General features: G+C 37.5%; 1 protein-coding gene and 1 pseudogene across 1 annotated transcript in view; both read left to right on the top strand.

Annotated features, from left to right (window-relative positions):
* GDPD4 (glycerophosphodiester phosphodiesterase domain containing 4) overlaps positions 1-21,594 on the top strand; it is a 165,945-nt gene that overhangs the window by 97,720 nt on the left and 46,631 nt on the right. The window lies entirely within an intron of this gene.
* LOC122449861 lies at positions 5,111-5,589 on the top strand (annotated as a pseudogene).

Below are 21,594 nucleotides of genomic sequence, written 5' to 3'. Positions count from 1 at the left end.
TTATTTGGCTTTATTGATTTACATCAGTGCAGTTAAAAGGGTTGGTTACTACACATAAGGTTCCTTGTTGTATAATCAGCAAACCTAGAGTCAGATTGTGTTGTACAACTACTAAGGCTATTAAATGAGGCTCTGTTTAGAGAGTATATAAGGAATCTAGAATTTCACTTTTAATAGTCCCTGTCATTCCAGAGCTCTTTTTCTCACTACTACTTTAAAAGTTAGAAGTTCACTTGAACCAGGTTTCACATCTATATCTACAAATATGTGCAAATTTCTCTTTCCTTTTCCTGCTAGTCATTGATCTTTCTTGCCTGTAATGTTGAAACAATGTACAACATCTTGACTCAACGTACAAGAGTCATGCCTGACGCTTTGAACCCCGTGGACTATACAGTCCATGGAATTGTCCAGGCCAGAATACTGAAGTGGGTAGCCTTTCCCTTCTCCAGGGGATCTTCCCAACCCAGGGATCAAACTCGGGTCTCCTGCATTGCAGGCAGATTCTTTACCAGCTGAGCCACAAGGGAAGCCCCAGTGTACAACAGGGGACACCAGATAGTTTGCCTAGGAAGGCTCCTAGGCATTGGTTCCAAATATTGATTATATATGTATCCTTAGTGGGGACTGATGGCTTGTCATATTCAATTGAATGACATTTATTCTCAGATATGATCCTGCAGATATGACCTTTACAACACAATCAGTTTTTCCACTTATATCCAGTGTAAAGGGGCACATATTTTTATTCAGTTTATGCAAATAACTGCATTGCCCTGAAACATAGTGACTCAGTAAAGAGAATTTGTACCTGAATTCAGAGGAGTGATGAGAACAAGTTATTAAATATTGGGTTGGCCAAACAGCTCCTTAAACTGTTAAGTAAAAATGAAGGACATTTTCTCATTTTCACCAAGAAGTTTATTAAACAATGTATACACCATTTTGTTCCACTACCTTCTGCCATTTTTCTGGCAACTTCATAATTCTTTCTTCAAAATGTTTTATCCTTGTGAGCAAAGAACTGTTTCAGGTGCTTTGTACAATCTTCCAGGAAACTGAAATCTTTTCCACTAAGAGAATTTTGTAAAGACCAAAATCAACACAAATCCAAAGATGCAATGTCTGATGAATATGGCAGTTGAATCAGAACTTCTCAACCGAACTATAACAGTTTTTGCATGATCATCAAAGAAACATGTAGGCTTGCATTACCCTGATGGAAGAGTGTTTTCTGCTGACTAATTCTGGATACTTTTCATTGAATGCTGCTTTCAGTTGGTCTGAGAGCAATACTTGGAATTAGTCGTTGGGTCTTCCTGAATGAGCTCATAATAGAGGACTCCCTTCCAATCCCACCATATACACATCATCACCTTCTGTGGATGAGGACCAGGTGTGGTTGGTGGTGGTTCATTTTGCTTGCCTCACAATCACTTCTGTTCCACATTATTGTACAATATCCACTTTTCATCACCAATCACAATTTGTTTTAAAAATGGAACGTTTTCATTATGTTTAAGTAAAGAATCACGTGCAGAAATACTTTCAAGGTCTTTTTCACTTACCGTATGTGGAACCAAAACATCAAAGCAGTAACATAACCAAGCTGGTACAAATGGTCTTTAACACCTGACTTGGTTATTTTGAGTATGTCGACTATCTCCCTTGTCGTATAACTTTGATTCTTCTCAATTAATGTCTCAATTTGGTCACTATAAACTTTAACTGGTCTCCAGTCTGTTTATAAATCTCCAGCACTGAACTTCACAGACTACTTTTGACATGTTCCATCAGTCACAGCACCTTCTCCATACACTGCACAAATCTTTTTTTGTAGTTCAGTTGTGTTTTGCCTTTCTTAAAATAATAAAGCATAATATGCTGAAAATTTTCCTTTTTTATTCCGTCTTCCATATTAAAATGGCTACACAATTGCTGCATGATCAGGGAGCTCAGATTCAGTGCTCCGTATCAACCTAGAGGGATGGAGTGGTGGGGAGTGGAAGGGAAGTTCAAGAGGGAAGGGACGTATGTATACCTATGACTGACTCATGTTGATATACAGCAGAAATCAACATAATAAAAAATGTTATTATGAAGCATTAAAGATGAAATAAAATAACTACACAAAAATTCACCAATTTTGATAAGTTTTTAAAAAGTTTTTAAATAGCCTAGCAATTTTTCTTAATTTGACTCATTTGAAAAGACCCTGATGCTGGAAAAGATGGAAGATGGGAGGAGAAGGGGGCAACAGAGGATGAGATGGCTGGATGGTGTCACCAGCTCAATGGACATGAGTAAGCTCTGGGAGTTGGTGATGGACAGGGAAGCCTGGCATGCTGCAGTCCATGGGATCACAAAGAGTCAGACACAACTGAGTGACTGAACTGAACTGAACTGAACTGAACAACAGCTGTCACAATAGAATCTAACAAAATTGTTTCAAATGAAGTTAGACAGCTAAGTGCTTCTAGAACCATCTTATGGGAAAAAAATGAATGAACATTTTGGCCAACCCAGTATTTATGATATTGTGTATTCTTGATGTTTTAACCCTTTTATCATTACATCGTGACTTTCTTTGTCCCTTGTTACCATTTCGCCCTAAAGTTTATTTTGTTGGGCATAAGTATAACTACACTTGCTTTCTTTTGATTATCATTTGCATGGAGTATCATCTTCAGTCCCTTCATTTTGAGTCTGCGTGTATCTTTAGAACTGAGACAAGTGTCCTGAAGACACCATACAGTTCAGTCTTATTTTTTAATCCATCCCGCCACTCTGTGCCTTTTGATTGGTGAGTTCAATCCATTTACATTTCAGATGATTGTTGATATGCAAGAACTTACTACTGCAAATTTATCTTCTATTTTCTGGTTGTTTCATATCTCCATTGTTTCTTTTTTCTTGTGTTTCTGTCTCACTTTGTAAATCAGTGGTTTTCCATGATTGCTTGCTGAGTTTTTCTTTTTATAGTTACTATCTGTGTTCTAGATTTTTGTTTTTATGAGTATCATGGGGTTTGCATAGGACATCTTTCTCATGGATTAAATAGTCTTTTTCCTGTTGATAACAATTTTTCTTAATTTGTTGTCCTCCCTTTTTATATTTTCTCTGTAGAAATTATCTCTTTTTATCCTATGAGTTTGTTGCCACATTGTAGTAGCTATAGTTATTTATGAAGCTCCTTCCTTTAACCTTTATATGATAGTTTAATGTTTAACACTCTGTTCTAAACTAGAGTTACAGTTTTCTACATTACTGAGAGCTATGTATACTTTTATCTTTTCCCTGGAACAGCTTCTGTCACTATTTCTTGTGAGGCAGATCTCGTGCTGAGGAACTTTATCTTTGTCTGGGAAAGCCTGAATTTCTCCTATCTAAAGAATAACTTTGTTGGATAGAGTATTCTGGACAAGCAGTTTTTTATCTTTCAGTACTTTGAATATGTCGTTCCACTCTTTTCTGGCCTATAGAGTTTTGCTGGTAATCTAATGGGGATTCCTTTGGGAAATACTGAATTTTTCCCCCTAGTTTCTTTTTTTTATCATGGACCCTGACACCTTCATTATAATGTGTCTTGGAGAAGGTCATTTTGCATTGAGATAAGGTGATCTCTTAGCTTTATGGATTTGAATGTCCAGGTTTAGGAAGTTCCCAGCTATTACTTCTTTACGTAAGTGCTCTGCCACCTTTTTCCTTCTCTTATTCTAGTATACCCATTATCTGTATTTTGGCTTTCTTAATGAATCTGATACTGCACATAGTGTTTCTTAACTATTTTAGAAATCTTAGCTCTCTCTCCTCTTCCACCTGAAGCATTAGTAGATTCCTTTCTTCCAGCTCATTTATTCTCTCTTCCATTTCTGTATTTCAAATGCTGTCTCATGCATTCTTCATCGTATCTGTTGAGTTGTTAAGCTTCAGAATTTGGATTTGGTTTTTTTTTTAGAATTGAAAACTTCCCAAAAGCTAAAACAAAAAACAAAACAAAGAAACAAACAAAAAAAACCACACCTCTAAATAACCCATAGAAAAAAAGGGAGAAATCTCAGAGAAAATTGCATATGTTTTACATTGAATAAAAAAAAAATAAAACATATTAAAGTGGGCAGAGCTTCCCTGGTGGTCCAGTGGCCAATGCAGGGGACAAAGGTTTGATCCCTGGTCTGAGGAGATCCCACATGCCACAGAGCAACTAAACACATGTACCACAACTACTGAGCCCATGCGCCTAGACCATACACTCAACAGTGAGAAGTCACCACAGTGAGAAGCTCGCACACTGCAAAGAAGGGTAGCCCCCAACTGCTGCAGCTAGAGAAAGCCCACACACAGCAATGAAGACTCAGCACAACCAAAAGTGCATAAAATTTTTTAAAAATTGGTGGAATGCAACTATGGCAGTGACTGGAGAAAAACTCCTGGGATTTTCTGCTTATGTTAGGAAAGAAGGGTCTCAAATCAAAAATGTAAGCTTCCTCTTTAATAAGCTAGAAAAAGAGGAGCAAGTTTAACTTGGAGTAAACAGAAGAGAAAAAAAAATAAAAAGCACAAATCAGTGAAATGGAAACAGAGAAATGGAAAACATCAGTGAACCAAAAGTTTATTCTTTAGAGATCAACAAAATTGATAAACATCTAGTCAATTGACCAAGACAAAAAGAAAATACACAAATTTCAAACATTAGGAATGGAAGAATGTTCATCAATTCAGACCCTCCAGTCATTAACAAAGGTAATAATGAAAGTGAATAGTGGAGCTGGCTCATATTGGCTCATAAGAACTAAATGTATTTCAGAGCTTTCAGAACCAGTTGTTAATCCAGTTATAAAATTAGGCATGGTTGTAGTGTTTAAGTCCATGTGCATAAATCAGCCAATTTAGATGAAATGTAACAATTCTTTGTATCATGAAAATTCAATTAACAATCAAATTTTAAAAAAGAATTTGAGCCAAACAAGATTATAACCAGGAGACAGACTCTCAAAAACTCTGAGAACCGTTCCAGTAGTTGACGTTCAAGGCACAATCATATAGATTTTTGAGACAAAAGATCATACATCACAATGACATGCTGACCTCTCTCATCTAGGCTGACAACATGCCATCCAGACTAAGGAAGACCCAGAAACTTAGGGGCCACATGAGCCACAACCACAGCCACATGGGCAAACACCGAAAATACCTAGAAGGCCGAGGTAATGCGGGTAGCTTGCATCACCACAGGATCAACTTCGACAACTATCACCCAGGATACTCTGGGAAAGTTGGTATGAGGCATTACCACTAAAAGAGAAACCAGAGTTTCTGCCCAACTGTCAACCTTGATAAATTGTGGACCTTAGTCAGTGAGCAGACCCAAATAAATGCTGCCAAGAACAAGACCAGTGCTGCTCTTATCACTGATGTGGTGCGACCAATTTACTACAAAGTTCTGGGGAATAGAAAGCTCCCAAAGCAGCCTGTCATTGTGAAAGCCAAATTCTTCAGCAGAAGAGCTGAGGAGAAGATTAAGCATGTAGATCGGGCTTGTGTTCTGGTGACTTAAAGCCACAGGCTGGGAAATTAATTAAATGTTAACAAGTGCTTTTCAAAAAAAAAAAAATGACATGCTGACATTTTACATAACATTCACCAAACATAAATAGACCAGATAAGCAAATATAAAGTGAGCAGAAAGTCACCATGAACCCTTGCAGAGTTGAGAAAGAATGCTAATCTTTTAAGACATTACATTAGTAGCATCAGAAGAAAAGTAAAAATTGATGTTTCCAGTAAAGCAGGCATTCCCATCTTTGAGATCTTGTTGATGTTCAAGGCAGAAGCACATTGCACATTGAAGGGGTGGGGTGGGGGGAAGGAGGGCCAAGGGACAGAGAAAGAGCATTTTATCCTTAAATTTTCTTGTCCTGCCTTGAAATATAAAGTTTATCTTTTGAAAAACTCAATAAGAAATACATAAAGAGAAAAAAAGAAATACATAAAGAAACTGACGTTGTAGTGTAAAAACTTTCAACAGAAAATTCTAGATGCAGGTGTGCTCACTGGTGAATTCTATGGTTGTACTAGAAAAAAAATTATACTGATTCCACAAACAATCTTCTAGAAAATCCAACAAGAGAGCATAATTCCCAGTGTATTTGATCAGCCCAGTCTTTCTCTGATAACAAACAAAGGCATTTTCATAAACCTCAGGACTGATATCCCTCATGAATATAGATTGAAATACCCTCAACAAAATCCAACAATATGTAAAAAGAGCATATCTTAATCAAAGGAGTTTTATCATGAGAATGCCAGTTGGTGCTTACAGTTTAAAAAGGAATGATTATTTATCGTGTTAACATACACGAAGAAAGTCATATAATCTCAATACATGCAGAACATTTGATATAATTAAGTTCCGTTTTTCATTTTTAAAAAAACTCTTTGTTAACTAAAAAATAGAAACTTTCTTAGCTTGATAGAGGTAATCTCTGGTATACTTATAGCTGTTATTATACTAATGGTAAAAAACAGAATTAATTCATTTTCCATAAGACCTGGAAAAAGAGGGGATGTCTTACCACTCAAGTCAACATTATATTGAGCCCACACCAGTACAATAGGGAGTAAACAGGTATAGATGTTGGAAAGGAAGAAATAAAACTATTTCTATTTGCAGAGGACCTGATTGTATAAAATCCCTAGGAATCTATAGCAACATCCAAGGACTGAGTTTAGTTTGAACACAGAATACAAGGTAAATATTTAAAGAAGAAAAAAAAAAAACCTCAAATACCTTAATCTAATCAGAGGTGACAATATACAGCTTTGACGTACTCCTTTCCCAATTTTGAACCAGTGTGTGGTTCCATATTTGTTTCTAACTGTTGCTTCTTGACCTGCATACAGGTTTCTCAGGAGGCAGGTAAGGTGGTCTGGTATTCCCATCTCTTGAAGAATATTCCACACTTTGTTGTGATCCATACAACAAAGGCTTTAGTGATCAAAGGCTTTAGTGTAGTCAGTGAAAGAAAGTAGATATTTTTCTGGAATTCCATAGTTTTTTCTGTAACCCAACGGATGTTGGATATTTGATCTCTGGTTTTCCTCTACCTTTTCTAAATCCAGTTTGAACATCTGAAATTTTTTAGCTCATGTATTGTTGAAGCCTAGCTTGGAGGATTTTGAGCATGACCTTGCTAGCATGTGAAATGAGTGCAATTGTACAGTAGTTTGAACATTCTTTGGCATTGCCCTTCTTTGGGATTGGAATGAAGACTTTTTCCAGTCCTGTAGCCACTGCTGAGTTTTCCAAATTTGCTGGCATATTGAGTGCAGCACTTTAGCAACATCATCTTTTAGGATTTGAAATAGCTCATCTGGAATTCCATCACCTCCACTAGCTTTGTTCATTGTAATGCTTCATGTTCAGAGAACATGAAGCAGGATAATTATTAAAAATTCTATATCTAGGCATATTGTATTCAAATTGCAGAATATCAAAGACAAAAAATTCTCTAAAGAAGTCATCCAGGAGGAAAAATATCCTTACCTATTGAAGAACAAAGGTAAGAATTACATCAGACTTCCCATCAATCTTGATACCATGCATACAAGAAAACAGTGGACTATTTATAATTGCAAAAACCATCAAAAGAAGTTCTTCAGAGAGAAGGAAAACAATATAGGTGAGAAACTCAAATCTCCGTAGAAAAAGAAAGAGCATCGGAAAAGGAATATGTAACTCCTAAATGAAATTTTTTATTTAGTATAAAATTTCTAATAGAATATATAGTAGAAAGTTGTGGTAACCTTGGATTACATAAAGAGTTCTTGGAACATCAAAAGCATCATCTTTAAAAGAAAACTGGATAAATTAGACGTCATGAAAATGAAAAGCTTTTTCTCTGTGAAAGACATTGTTGATGTTTCAAGACAAGGAAAAGGGTAAAAGTGATATACAGCATAATATATCTAATTGTATTATCCTTGCTTGTAAGTGCTACAGTCAGGTTTGCATCGTGAAAGAGACAACTTTTGATATTTTGCTAAGGAATAGCACAATAATTTGGGATATAGAAAACTTAATTTTATTTTTCTGAATTTAGGATCCTATGTTTGGAAGATAACATAAAAATGTTATGGTATATAGGTCATTTAAGTTTGGAGAGTTAGGTATCTGAGAACAGAGAATAATTCTAGTTTTATTATCAACCATACTGATAAACACTTTTAAAATAAAAATAGCAGAACATAACAATTATAAGGAAATTGAATTCCTTAAAAAGTGAAAAACATTTTTTTTTGTTATCTAAAAATAATAAAGGGCCTGCCAAAGTTAGGGCATGCAATAACAAAGCACAAGTTATTTGAGAGAAATACGGGACCTTTGCTAAGTGGACAGATGATGACCCACAATGTAAGTAAAGGTTCAGTCCATATTTTAAGAAGACCAAATAGTCAAAGATCCATTTGGCATTTTAACAAAGATAAAGTTGAATTATAGTCATACAATAATGTAACATTTGTCAGCAGAAATTCAAAAGCCCTTTAACTATCTTTTTAAATGAGTTAAACTGAACTTTGTCCAAATTTTGATACATTTAATTGTTTCTTACCACACTCATTATTTGCAGATATTACAAACCAAAGCAATTATATCAACAGTTCTCCTCCTTCAAATCTTATATAATTTATTGTACACACTCACTCGTCTTTAATTATATTTTGTTTCACATTCTAGAACAACCAAATACTTTCAGCTCTTTGACTAAACACACTGTTTAGTTCAGTTGAATAGCCTTATTCTAGCATGATATGTATGTATAGTGGGAAATAATACACCCAAGGAAAGAATCCTAGCATCAGGGCTGAATTTTAATCCTGCAGCTGTTCACTGTTGAGTTGAATGATTGGATGTGTCATTTATAGTTTATCTATTAGTTGAATAATTGTACTTGTCATTTTTTAAGCTTTAGTTTTCTCATTTTTAGTATATGCTGTGGTCAAATTAAATAGTGCATTTGGTGTTGGGTTTGTTTTGTTTTTTTTTCAAATTGCATCTTACTGATATCATAGTCCAACTCTGAGAAGAGCCCAAAATAATTTTCAGTGACAACTGTCATGAAACATATCATGTTTTATTTGTCTGTGTATCTTACCTCCCTTACTAAACTAAATATTTAGAAAATAGAACTTGTGTTTTAGGAGCACACAGAGTATGCTTGCTGAATGAATGATTGTCTAGTATCCAGGGCTTAGTAAGCAAATCTTACATTCCTTTCTTCTTATCAGTGTCATTGGAAATATACAGTTAATGACATTGGTAAGTTAAATTTCCTGAAACACTGCATTCCTGGTAGCATCCACTGCCGCAAAACTGAGGCAATGCAAATCCTTTTGATTGCATTTAATAAACCTCTCCCTTATCAAGCCACAGTTCAGTTCAGTTCAGTCGCTCAGTCGCTCAACTCTTTGCAGCCCCATGGACCACAGCACTACAGGCCTCCCTGTCCATCACCAATTCCCAGATTCAAGCCACAGTTGGTCTATAATCCTGTACAACATGAAGTGTTGGCAGTGATGCTGGTTGGATAAAAATAAATCCAAGGCTTCACTATTTTCCATAACTACTCAGGCTAAGGAATTTAAACAGTTATAGTGTACACCTAAGGCTTAGGTTGTGTCTTTTATCACATCAGCCAACGTGAAAGACAAATTTTTTAAATAACTTCAATTATTCATTCCTGGTGGTGGGATCCATATCCTTACAGGCTATTATCCTAGGAAATATGCTGTTCCTTCATATGCTTTATAAGCAGATGTTGTTTACCAAGAGTTTGGAGAGTCCTGCAGTTGGAGAGCTCTAACTGGCCCACAGAACATCTAACCCTGCCATGGGTTACCATCAAAAAGCCTAATTTCTACATATTTTAAGAACACAGGAGTTATATGAGAAAAATACTGTCAACTTTGATAAACTTTTAAGTGTATTTTCTTTGAGAATTGTCATGACAGTCATTCAACTATTACACCACAAGTGCATTTTTATCTTCTTCTAGGTCAGGGATGTTTCTTTTCATTTAGGTACTACTTACAAAAATAGTCATTATTAATAAAATTTCAAGTTGTCTACACTAGTAACATCTTGGAGGAACTTAGAGTGATGATTGTGTAGAAAAGCTTCAGTTCAGTTCAGTCGCTCAGTCCTGTCTGACTCCTTGTGACCCCATGAATCGCAGCACGCCAGGCCTCCCTGTCCATCACCAACTCCCGGAGTTTACTCAAACCTATGTCCATCGAGTCAGTGATGCCATCCAGCCATCTCATCCTCTGTTGTCCCCTTCTCCTCCTGCCCCCAATCCCTCCCAGCATCAGGATCTTTTCCAATGAGTCAACTCTTCGCATCAGGTGGCCAAAGTACTGGAGTTTCAGCTTCAGCATCAGTCCTTCCAATGAGCACCCAGCCCTGATCTCCTTTAGGATGGACTGGTTGGATCTCCTTGCAGTCCAAGGGACTCTCAAGAGTCTTCTCCAACACGACAGTTCAAAAGCATCAATTCTTCGGCGCTCAGCTTTCTTCACAGTCCAACTCTCACATCCATACATGACCACTGGAAAAACCATAGCCTTGACTAGACGGACTTTTGTTGGCAAAGTAATGTCTCTGCTTTTTAATATGCTGTCTAGGTTGGTCATCACTTTCCTTCCAAGGAGTAAGCGTCTTTTAATTTCATGGCTGCAATCACGATCTGCAGTGATTTTGGAGCCCAAAAAAATAAAGTCAGCCACTGTTTCCACTGTTTCCCCATCTATTTCCCATGAAGTGATGGGACCAGATGCCATGATCTTAGTTTTCTGAATGTTGAGCTTTAAGCCAATTTTTTCACTCTCCTCTTTCACTTTCATCAAGAGGCTTTTTAGTATTCTTCACTTTCTGCCATAAGGGTGGTGTCATCTGCCTATCTGAGATTATTGATATTTCACCCAGCAATCTTGATTCCAGCTTGTGCTTCATCTAGCCCAGCGTTTCTCATGAGGTACTCTGCATATAAGTTAAATTCTTAACCACTGGAATACCTAGGATCAATGTGTATCCAAGGGTGACAATATACAACCTTGACATACTCCTTTTCCTATTTGGAACCAGTCTGTTGTTCCATGTTCAGTTCTAACTGTTGCTTCCTGACCTGCATATAGGTTTCTCAAGAGGCAAGTCAGGTGGTCTGGTATGCCCATCTCTTTCAGAATTTTCCACAGTTTATTGTGACCCACACAGTCAACGCCTTTGGCATAGTCAATAAAGCAGAAATAGATGTTTTTCTGGAACTCTCGCTTTTTCAATGATCCAGCGAATGTTGGCACTTTGATCTCTGGTAGAGTTAGGCAAATTATTATTTTTAGTAAGAGAAACATGATTGGCCAAATCAGAAATGTATAACCTTAGGACTTCCCTGGTATTCCAGTGGTTAAGAATTCACCTGCCAATGAGGGGGGGGCTCAGTCCTTGGTGTGGTAAGATTCCTCATGCTGCAGGGCAACTAAACCCATGTGCCACAACTACTGAATCCACATGCTGTAACTGCTAAAGCCAGTATGCCCTAAAGCCCATGCTCACAAATGAGGCCATCACAATGAGAAGCTTGTGCACTGCAACTGAATAGCTCACAAGCAGTCTAAATAAATAAATTCTTTAAAAGTGTATAACCTTAAATCAATAAAAAGAAAATATGTCCAGAAAGATATGGAAGGAAAGCATTCAGAGAGTCTAGCCTTTAACAAGAGAATCTTTTCCCATTGCTCTTTGAGGAAAGCTGTTCTACTTCATGCAGCTGTTTGCTCATGCCAGGGATCTAGGGTCAACTGTTGACTTCCTGTGGTTCTCTGGGCAACCTGAGTTCATAATCTCTAATGAGTGTGACTTTCCAGTTGCTGTCAGATGGGGTTTGTGATTTTAGTTGGGAAATGTGTATCCAAGGATCAAGTTCTTCTACTTTAATAGCTCTATTGGAGTTAAGAGTATTCGATACAGTCCTCTCTGGTGATGTTCAATGGCACTCTCTATGAGCTGTTCTCTGTACATTGGACTTCACTGCTGCAATGATTGGCAAGGAAAAGCAACCTGTTCTGTTAATGATTCAACTGAGATATATTGCTATTTACCTAAAAGAGTTTTGGTAAATTTTAGCTGAAAAGTTTTGAAGCTAGAGTAGAGATATTTCCAAAATGTAGGCCTGCAAGTGGCCAATTGACTGAAGATAATCTAGGGTTCTGTGAGATGGTGAAATACAGGGGAGACTGGCGTGCTTCAGTCCATGGGGTCGCAAAGGGTTGGACACAACTTACCAACTGAACAGCAGTAACGCCAAATCGGGGATTACCTGGTGGGAAAGAACACAAAGCCTAAGAGAAAAAAGGGCGGTCCTTAAGGGTATGGATCGTCAAGAGTATCTGACAGTTTGGCTGATTTCAGTTTTTACATATCATGTATTCTTCCCACTTTTCTAGAGCATCTGTGTGTTTAAGGACAGGAAATTTTTTTAGTATGGAGCTAAGCTTTACCTAATTCAAAGTAAAACTCTCAAAATGTTTTCACCTGTCACTGGAGAACTCAGTTGGAATGGCTTAGGTACAGAACACAAATATGTAGCAGTTTTTTAAGCCGTTTTAAGTTGCAGTGAAATTATTTGGGACACTCCCAAGATAAACACACAATTACTAGTACAAATTCATAATGCACAGAGGGAAGAAATTGTACAAAATCTATTTGGACATCCTCAAAGGATCCTTTGGGCGATGTGCCTTTCATATCTGACTTTTATAGTTTTTTCTAGGATTGTGTTGGTTATAGATGAGGGAAGAACTGCTCATATCTTCTGATGTCTTGGAAAGTTACCCCATCAATGTTCTTTTAATACTGTAATCAATTTGGGCTTACCTGGTGGCCCAGTGGTAGGAATTCTCCTACCAATGTCTCATCTTACTGGCTATGTGCCCAGTCACTGAGTCATGTCCGACTCTTTGTGACCCCAAGGACTGGATGGAGCCTGCCAGGCTCCTCTTTCCATGGAATTCTCCAGGCAAGAATTCTGGGGACATGGGTTCAATTCCTGGTCTGGGAAGATTCTGTGGCAACTAAGCCCGTGCACCACAACTGCTGAAGCCCAGGGGCTCCAGAACCCATGTTCCACAACAGTGGAAGCCACTGCAATGAGAAGTCTGTGCTCTGCAACCAGAGAGTAGCCCCCACTTGCTCCAGCTAGAGAAAGCTCATGCACAAATACCCAGCACAGTCAATATATATATATGTGTGTGTAGATATATGTATGTATATATACATACATACTTACATACTGTAGTCAGTTTATCCCTACTGTGGTGAGTTGTATCATGGAAGATTTGAAGAAATACCCGTTTGAGTTTAATTGGTGCTACCAGGTTGCCATCATAAATCTCAAAACCTAAGTAGTTCTAGTGTTTCTTTTCAGAATTGGGAGTCAAATGCTATACATCAATGTGATGGAATTTGTGAACGCCATAGACTGATCTGTCTTCTGTGAAAGAGGCCCTTGTCAAGGACTTTAGTCAGAGCATTCTTGTAGTTTGATGATCTACTGAAACCTTTCCTCTAATGCCTCATCTTACTGGCTATGTGCCCAGTCACTCAGTCACATCCGACTCTTTGTGACCCCAAGGACTGGATGGAGCCTGCCAGGCTCCTCTGTCCATGGAATTCCCCAGGCAAGAATACTGGCCATTTCCTCCTCCAGGAGTTCTTCCCAACCCAGGGATAGAACCTGTGTCTCCTGCACTGGCAGATGGATTATTTACCAATTGAGCTACCTGGGAAGCCTCTTACAGGCTATGAGTAGATGATTAGTGTTGCCAAGACTCCACCTTTTTCCCCTGAGGCAAAGATAAAAAGCCTTCCTTCTAGATCAAGGAATAGGCATTAATAAACAATGAGTCTTTTATGTGTGTTAACTTGTTAGTAGATTAGGCCAAATTTAGATTTGACCTCCTGTTTTGTATACTTCTAAAGAGAAAGATTTATGGTTATCCGGACGATCAGGAAGGTGAGCGAGTTCAGCAAAGATGAATGTTGAATAAATATTTTGAGATCACTGAAGGTCTTTTTGGTTTCTGTTTTTTAAGAATGGTTCCAGGATGTCTGATTAAGTCAAATCACATGGATACATTTCATAAATGCTTCCTTCTTTAATCTTAAAGAACCAGTTAATCCCAGAAATCATCTTTAGTGATTTAGTGGTTGATCCTTGATAATTTTAAAAAATTTGCAGTCTCCCATTGCATTTTGTCTCTCCTTAGCCAACATATCATGGCGTAGATCAGGAGCTGGCAAATTAGTCTGTTGTCCAGTTCAATTCACTAGCTATTCTGTATGGCCTGCAAACTAAGAATGGTTTTTGTATTTTTAAATCATTGGAAACAATCAAAAGAGTAATATTTCAAGATGTGTAAAACTCATATAAAACTCAAGTTTTAGTTTTAGTTCAATCTATAAAGTTTTAGTGGAACACAGCCATGCTTATTCACTTATGAACTGTTTACAGCTATTTTTGCACTGTAATAGTTCAATATTTGAGACAGAGCTGTGACTCACACAAAGTAAAAATAATATTTGTGGCTGCTCCTTCACACATAAGTTAGTTAGTTAGTTAAGTCACTAAGTCATGTCCGACTCTTTGCGACCCCATGGACTGTAGCCCACCAGGCTCCTCCATCCTTGGGATTCTCCAGGCAAGAATACTGGAGTGGGTTGCCATTTCCTTCTCCAAATTATTTTGTAGAATTAAGTTTATCCTCAGAAGTTCTATGAATAAAATCATAAATTCAGTCTTAAAAATTTCGAGATGAGTTATGCATAGTCTTAAGATCTTGGTTTAAGACTTAAGTAGAATGACTCTTCAGAAAAGCTGAAACATAACTTTCCAGGCAAATTGTTGATTTTGCCCTGGTCAGCGCAAGCAGTGTTGATGATCTTCATCAGATAAGACACAATGAAAGTAAATATAGAACCAAAGAGAGTACATTTGGGATCAGTTCAGTTCAGTTGCTCGGTCATGTCTGACTCTTTGCGACCCCATGAGCTGCAGCACGCCAGGCCTCCCGGAGTTCACCAACTCCCGGAGTTCACCCAAACCTATGTCCATCAAGTCGATGATGCCATCCAGCCATCTCATCCTCTGTCGTCCCCTTCTCCTCCCGCCCTCAGTCTTTCCTAGCATCAGGGTCTTTTCCAATGAGTCAGCTCTTCTCATCAGGTGGCAAAAGTATTGGAGTTTCAGCTTCAGCATCAGTCCTTCCAATGAGCACCCAGCCCTGATCTCCTTTAGGATGGACTGGTTGGATCTCCTTGCAGTCCAAGGGATTCTCAAGAGTCTTCTCCAACACCACAGTTCAAAAGCATCAGTTCTTCAGCACTCAGCTTTCTTTATAGTCCAACTCTCACATCCATACATGACCACTGGAAAAACCATAGCCTTGGCTAGATGGACCTTTGTTGACAAAGTAATGTCTCTGCTTTTTAATATGCTATCTAGGTTGGTCATCACTTTCCTTCCAAGGAGTAAGCATCTTTTAATTTCATGGCTGTGGTCACCATCTGCAGTGATTTTGGAGCCCAGAAAAATAAAGTCAGCCACTGTTTCCATTGTTTCCCCATCTATCTGCCATGAAGTGATGGGACCAGATGCCATGATCTTAGTTTTCTGAATGTTGAGCTTTAAGCCAACTTTTTCACTCTCCTCTTTCACTTTCATCAAGAGGCTCTTTAGTTCTTCTTCACTGTCTGCCATAAGGGTGGTGTCATCTGCATATCTGAGGTTATTGATATTTCTCCCGGCAATCTTGATTCCATCTTGTGCTTCCTCCAGCCTGGCATTTCTCATGATGTACTCTACATATAAGTTAAATAAGTAGGGTGACAATATACAGCCATGACATACTCCTTTTCCAATTTCTACTGCACATTATCAAATTGTAGCTATAGACATAGTATATTGTATATATTGTATAGTATATTGATTCAATAAATAAATAAATGGTCATGGTAGCAGAGTTCCTGACGAGAAAAGATCTAGAATAATCAGAGTAAAATCCATAAGAGTTCACACTGACTCAGTTGAAACTTTTGTCTAAAATCCTAATGCTGAATTTAAGAAAGATCTAACTCAACTATAACAGACTTAATAAAACAAGGTTTAACTATATCTTGTATTAGTCCAAGCAATGTATCTATTTTGTGTTTTTTTTTAAACCCAAAAACTGAGACAGTGGAGGATATAAATTCATTAACTATCTGTGACTTCTTAACCAAAGAGTTATACCTCATTTTCTAGTTTGCCTAACTCAAATGCCAGGCTTCAGCAATAATGAACCGTGAACTTCCAGATGTTCAAGCTGGTTTTAGAAAAGGCAGAGGAACCAGAGATCAAATTGCCAACATCTAATGGATCATCGAAAAAGCAAAAGAGTTCCAGAAAAGCATCTATTTCTGCTTTATTGACTATACCAAAGCCTTTGACTGTGTGGCTCACAATAAACTGTGGAGAATTCTGGAAGAGATGGGAATACCAGACCACCTGACCTGCCACTTGAGAAACCTGTATGCCGGTCAGGAAGCAACAGTTAGAACTGGACATGGAAAAACAGACTGGTTCCAAATAGGAAAAGGAATATGTCAAGGCTGTATGTTGTCACCCTGCTTATTTAACTTATACGCAGAGTACCTCATGAGAAACACCTGGCGTGCTGCAGTCCATGGGCTCTCAAAGAGTCGAACACAACTGAGCGACTGAAGTGAACTGACTGAGAGTGAGGAACGATCCAGGATTTGTGAAGTTTGAAGCTTATGTAAATTTTTTAAAAATAAAAATAAATAAATGGACTTACCTGATAGCTCAGTTGGTAAAGAGTGCGCCTGCAATGCAGGAGACCCCGGTTCGATTCCTGGGTTGGAAAGATCCTCTGGAGAAGGGATAGACTACCCACCTCAGGATTCTTGTGCTTCCCTTGTGGCTCAGCTAGTAAAGAATCTGCCTGCAGTGCTGGAGACCTGGGTTCAATCCCTGCCTGGAGAAGCAGGAGACTTCCTACTCCTGTATTCTGGCCTGGAAAATTCCATGAACTGTATAGTCCATGAGACCTCAAAGAGCAACTGAACTGACTGAACTGCAGAATTTTCTTCAGCTCCTGATACTAATTTGTCTGTGGTGCCTTTATTCTAGCTGTTCTTTTTCCAAAAAAAACAATTCCTAACATAAAATTTTTAGGAAAGTGCAATAGAGAAGAAATGAGTGTTATATGACAATAGTCTCAAAATAACAGTTATAGGTTGGTAAATGGAAACAGACTTAATATTGTTAGAAATTCTCTCTGCATGAATAGTTTTAGTACTCTAAGCAATGTGGTTTTCTTCTGTAGTGGGATTAATAGTAAAGGTAGTGGCACCTGTTATCGATAAGAAAATTATATTATTGTTCATTTATATTTACAGCTGGTTCTCAGAATTATCTGTTGAGTGGTAATCTTTCCCTCTAAGTGGCATCACTGAGAAGATTTTGCATAATTGTCCTTTTTTAAAACTGAAGAATTATTGACTTAAATATTATATTAGTTTCAAGTGGACAACACGGTGATTTGATATTTTTATACATTACATAATGATCACTACAATAAGTCTGCTTACATCTGTCACTATACAAAGTTATTATGATATTATTGACTATATTTCCTTTGCTGTACATTATGTTTCTCTGACTTGTATATTTTATAACTGGAAGTTTGTACCTCATTGTTGTTTAGTTGCCCAGTCATATATGATACTTTGTGACCCCCTGGACTGCAGTACACCAGGCCTCCCTGTCCCTCACCATCTCCTGAAGTTTGCCCAAGTTCATATCCATTGCATCGGTGATGTCATCCAACCATCCCATCCTCTGACATCCTCTTCTCCTTCCTCTCTTTCCCAGCATCAGGGACTTTTGTACCTCTTAATCTTACCTGTTTTATCCATCACTCCTTCCCTTAAGCATCCACTACTTCATTCTGTGTATCTATGATGTTCCATTTTGTTATATTTGTTTGTTTTGTTTTGTTTTACTTTTTTAAAATTTACTTTTTTATTGAAGGATAATTGCTTTAAAGAATTTCGTTGTTTTCTGCCAAACCTCAAAATGAATCAGCCATAGGTATACATATATCCCCTCCCTTTTGAAACTCCCTCCCACCTCCCTCCCCATCCCACACCTCTAGGTTGATACAGAGCCCCTGTTTGAGTTTCCTGAGCCATACAGCAAATTCTCACTGGCTGTCTATTTCACATGTGGTGATGTAAGTTTCCATGTTACTCTTTCCATACATCTCACCCCCTCCTCCCCTCTCCCCATGTCCATGAGTCTGTTTTCTGTCTGTTTCTCCACTGCTGCCCTGTAAATAAATTCGTCAGTACCATATTTCTACATTCCATATATATGTGTTAGAATACAATATTTATCTTTCTCTTTCTGACTTACTTCACTCTATATAATAGGTTCTAGATTCATCCGCCTCATTAGAAGTGACTCAAATGCATTCCTTTTTGTGGCCGAGTAATATTCTGTTGTGTATATGTACCACAACTTCTTTATCCATTCATCTGTCGATGGACATCTAGGTTGCTTCCATGTTCTAGCTATTGTAAATAGTGCTGCAATGAACAATGGGATACATGTGTCTTTTTCCATTTTTTGTTTCCTCAGGGTATATTCCTAGGAGTGGGATTGCTGAGTCATATGGTGGTTTTATTCCTAGTTTTTTAAGGAATCTCCATACCATCCTCCATAGTGGCTGTATCAATTTACATTCCCACTGGCAGTGCAAGAGTGTTCCCTTTTCTCGACACCCTCTCCAGCATTTATTGTTTGTAAATTTATTGGCCATTCTGATCAGTGTGAGATGATATCTCATTGTAAATTTGATTTACATTTCTCTAATAATGAACAATGTTGAGCATCTTTTCATGTGTTTGTTAGCCATCTGTATATCTTCTTAATGAAATGTCTGTTTAGGTCTTTTTCCCACTTTTTCATTGGGTTGTTTGTTTTTCTGGCATTGAATTATATGAGCTTCTTGTATATTTTGAAAATGAATTCTTTGTCAGTTGTTTCATTTGCTATCATTTTCTCCCATTCTGAGGGTTGTCTTTTCACCTTGCTTACAGTTTCCTTTGCTGTGCAAAAGCTTTTGATTTAATCAGGTCCCACTTATTTAGTTTTGTTTTTATTTCTGTTACTCTAGGAAGTACATCATAGAGAATCTTGCTTTGACTTATGTCATCAAGTGTTCTGCCTGTTTTCCCCTACAAGTTTTATAGTTTCTGGTCTTACATTTAGGCCTTTAATCCATTTTGAGTTTATCTTTGTGTATGGTGTTAGGAAGTGTTCTAATTTCATTCTTTTACATGTAGCTGTCCAATTTTCCCAGCACCATTTATTGAAGAGGCTGTCTTTGCCCCTTTGTATTTTCTTGCCTCCTTTGTCAAAAATAAGATACCCATAGATGCATGGGTTTATTTCTGGGCTTTCATTCTTGTTCCATTGGTCTATGGTTCTGTTTTTGTGCCAGTACCACACTGTCTTGATGACGGTAGCTTTGTAGTATAATCTGAAGTCAGGAAGCTTGATTCCTCCAGCTCCACTCTTCTTTCTCAAGACTACTTTGGCTTTTTGGGGTCTTTTGTGTTTCCATATGAATTGTGAAATGTTTTGTTCCAGTTCTGTGGAAAATGCCATTGCTAATTTGATAGAGATTGCACTGAATCTGTAGATTGCATTTGGTAGTATAGTCATTTTCACAATATTGATTCTTCCTACCCAGGAACATGGAATATCTCTCCATCTGTTTATGTTGTCTTTGATTTCTTTCACCAGTGTCTTATAATTTTCTGTGTGCAGTTCTTTTGTCTCCTCAGGTAAGTTTATTCTGAGATATTTAATTCTTTTTGTTGCAATGGTGAATGGGATTGATTCCTTAATTTCTCTTTCTGATTTTTCATTGTTAGTATATAGAAATGCAAGTGATTTCTGTATATTGATTTTGTATCCTGCAACTTTGCTAAATTCACTGACTAGCTCTAGTAATTTTCTGATACTATCTTTAGGGTTTTCTATGTACAGTATCATGTCATCTGCAAACAGTGAGAGCTTTTCTTCCTTCTTTTTGATCTGAATTCTTTTTATTTCTTTTTCTTCTCTGATTGCTGTAGCTAGGACTTCCAGAACTATGTTGAATAATAGTGATGAAAGTGGACACCCTTGTCTTGTTCCTGATCTTCGGGGGAATGCTTTCAGTTTTTTACCATTGAGAATAATGTTTGCTGTAGGCTTATAATATGTTGAGGCCTTTACTATGTTGAGGTAGGTTCCTTCTATGCCCATTTTTTGAAGAGTTTTCAACATAAATGGGTGCTGAATTTTGTCAAAGTGTTTCGGTTTTTAGATTCCACACATAAATGAAACTTGTGGAGCAGCTTGAAAAGGACAGGTGTTAATTCTTCTGTAAAAGTTTGGTATAATTCACCTGTGAAACTGGCAGGGATTTTGTTGTAGGGAGTTTTTTGCTTATCAGTTTCATTACTAATAATTGTTCTGTTCATGCTTTCTGTTTCTTCCACATTCATTCGTGACAGAGTGTACATTGGTAAAATGTACAACAATTCTACGTTGTCCATTTTGTCTGCAGTAATCTGATCTTTTGTACCTCTGTGGTGTCAGTTGTAACTTCTCTTTCATTTCTAATTTTGTTTGGGCCCTCCATAAGTTTTCTTGATGAGTCTGGCAGAAGTTTTATGAATTTCGTTTTTCTTTTCAAAGAACCATCCCTTGTTGTTGTGTTAAGTTGCTCAGTCGTGTCTGACTCTTTGTCATCGCATTGACTGCAGCCCACTAGGCTCTTTTGTTCATGGGATTTCCTAGGCAAGGATACTGGAGTTGGCTGCCATTCCCTTCTCCAGGGGATCTTCCTGACCCAGCGATCAAACCTGGGTCTCCTGCATTGCAGGCAGATTCTTTACCATCTGAACCACAATTATCTATCCTGTAGTTTTTATCTGTATTTTATTTATTTTTGCTCTAATCTTCATAATATCTTTCCTTCTACTAACATTAGATTTTGCCTTTTTTTTTTTTCTTTCTTTTGGTTCATGATTTCAGATTTTCTCTTTTTCTGAGATAGGCTTGTATCGCTATAAACATCCTTCTTAGAACTACTTTTTTATATCCAAGAGATTTTGGATCTTTGTGCTTCATTTTCATTTGTCACCAGGTATTTTTTTTTCATGTTTGTTTTTTAAAAAAACAAAAGTTTATTTTGAAATCTTAGTTACAGTTTCATTTTTGTTTTCTTAACAGTTATGCTGTTTAATCTTTCAAGATTAAAAACAATTATTAATATTCTAGAGAATTAAACAGCAAAGGAATGTCAGAGAAGGGCATAACTGCCCCATTCTCTGGGGTTAAAACTACTTCAGTTTAGCACCTACCTTCAAAACAAATTGAAATTTTATATTTTCTAAATGAAATAATGTACAACCACTACCTT

Source organism: Cervus canadensis, chromosome 11 (assembly GCF_019320065.1).
Source record: "Cervus canadensis isolate Bull #8, Minnesota chromosome 11, ASM1932006v1, whole genome shotgun sequence".
Classification (NCBI taxonomy): domain Eukaryota; kingdom Metazoa; phylum Chordata; class Mammalia; order Artiodactyla; family Cervidae; genus Cervus; species Cervus canadensis.
The sequence above is the reverse complement of the archived record's forward strand: the minus strand, read 5'-3'. Positions and strand labels throughout refer to the sequence as shown.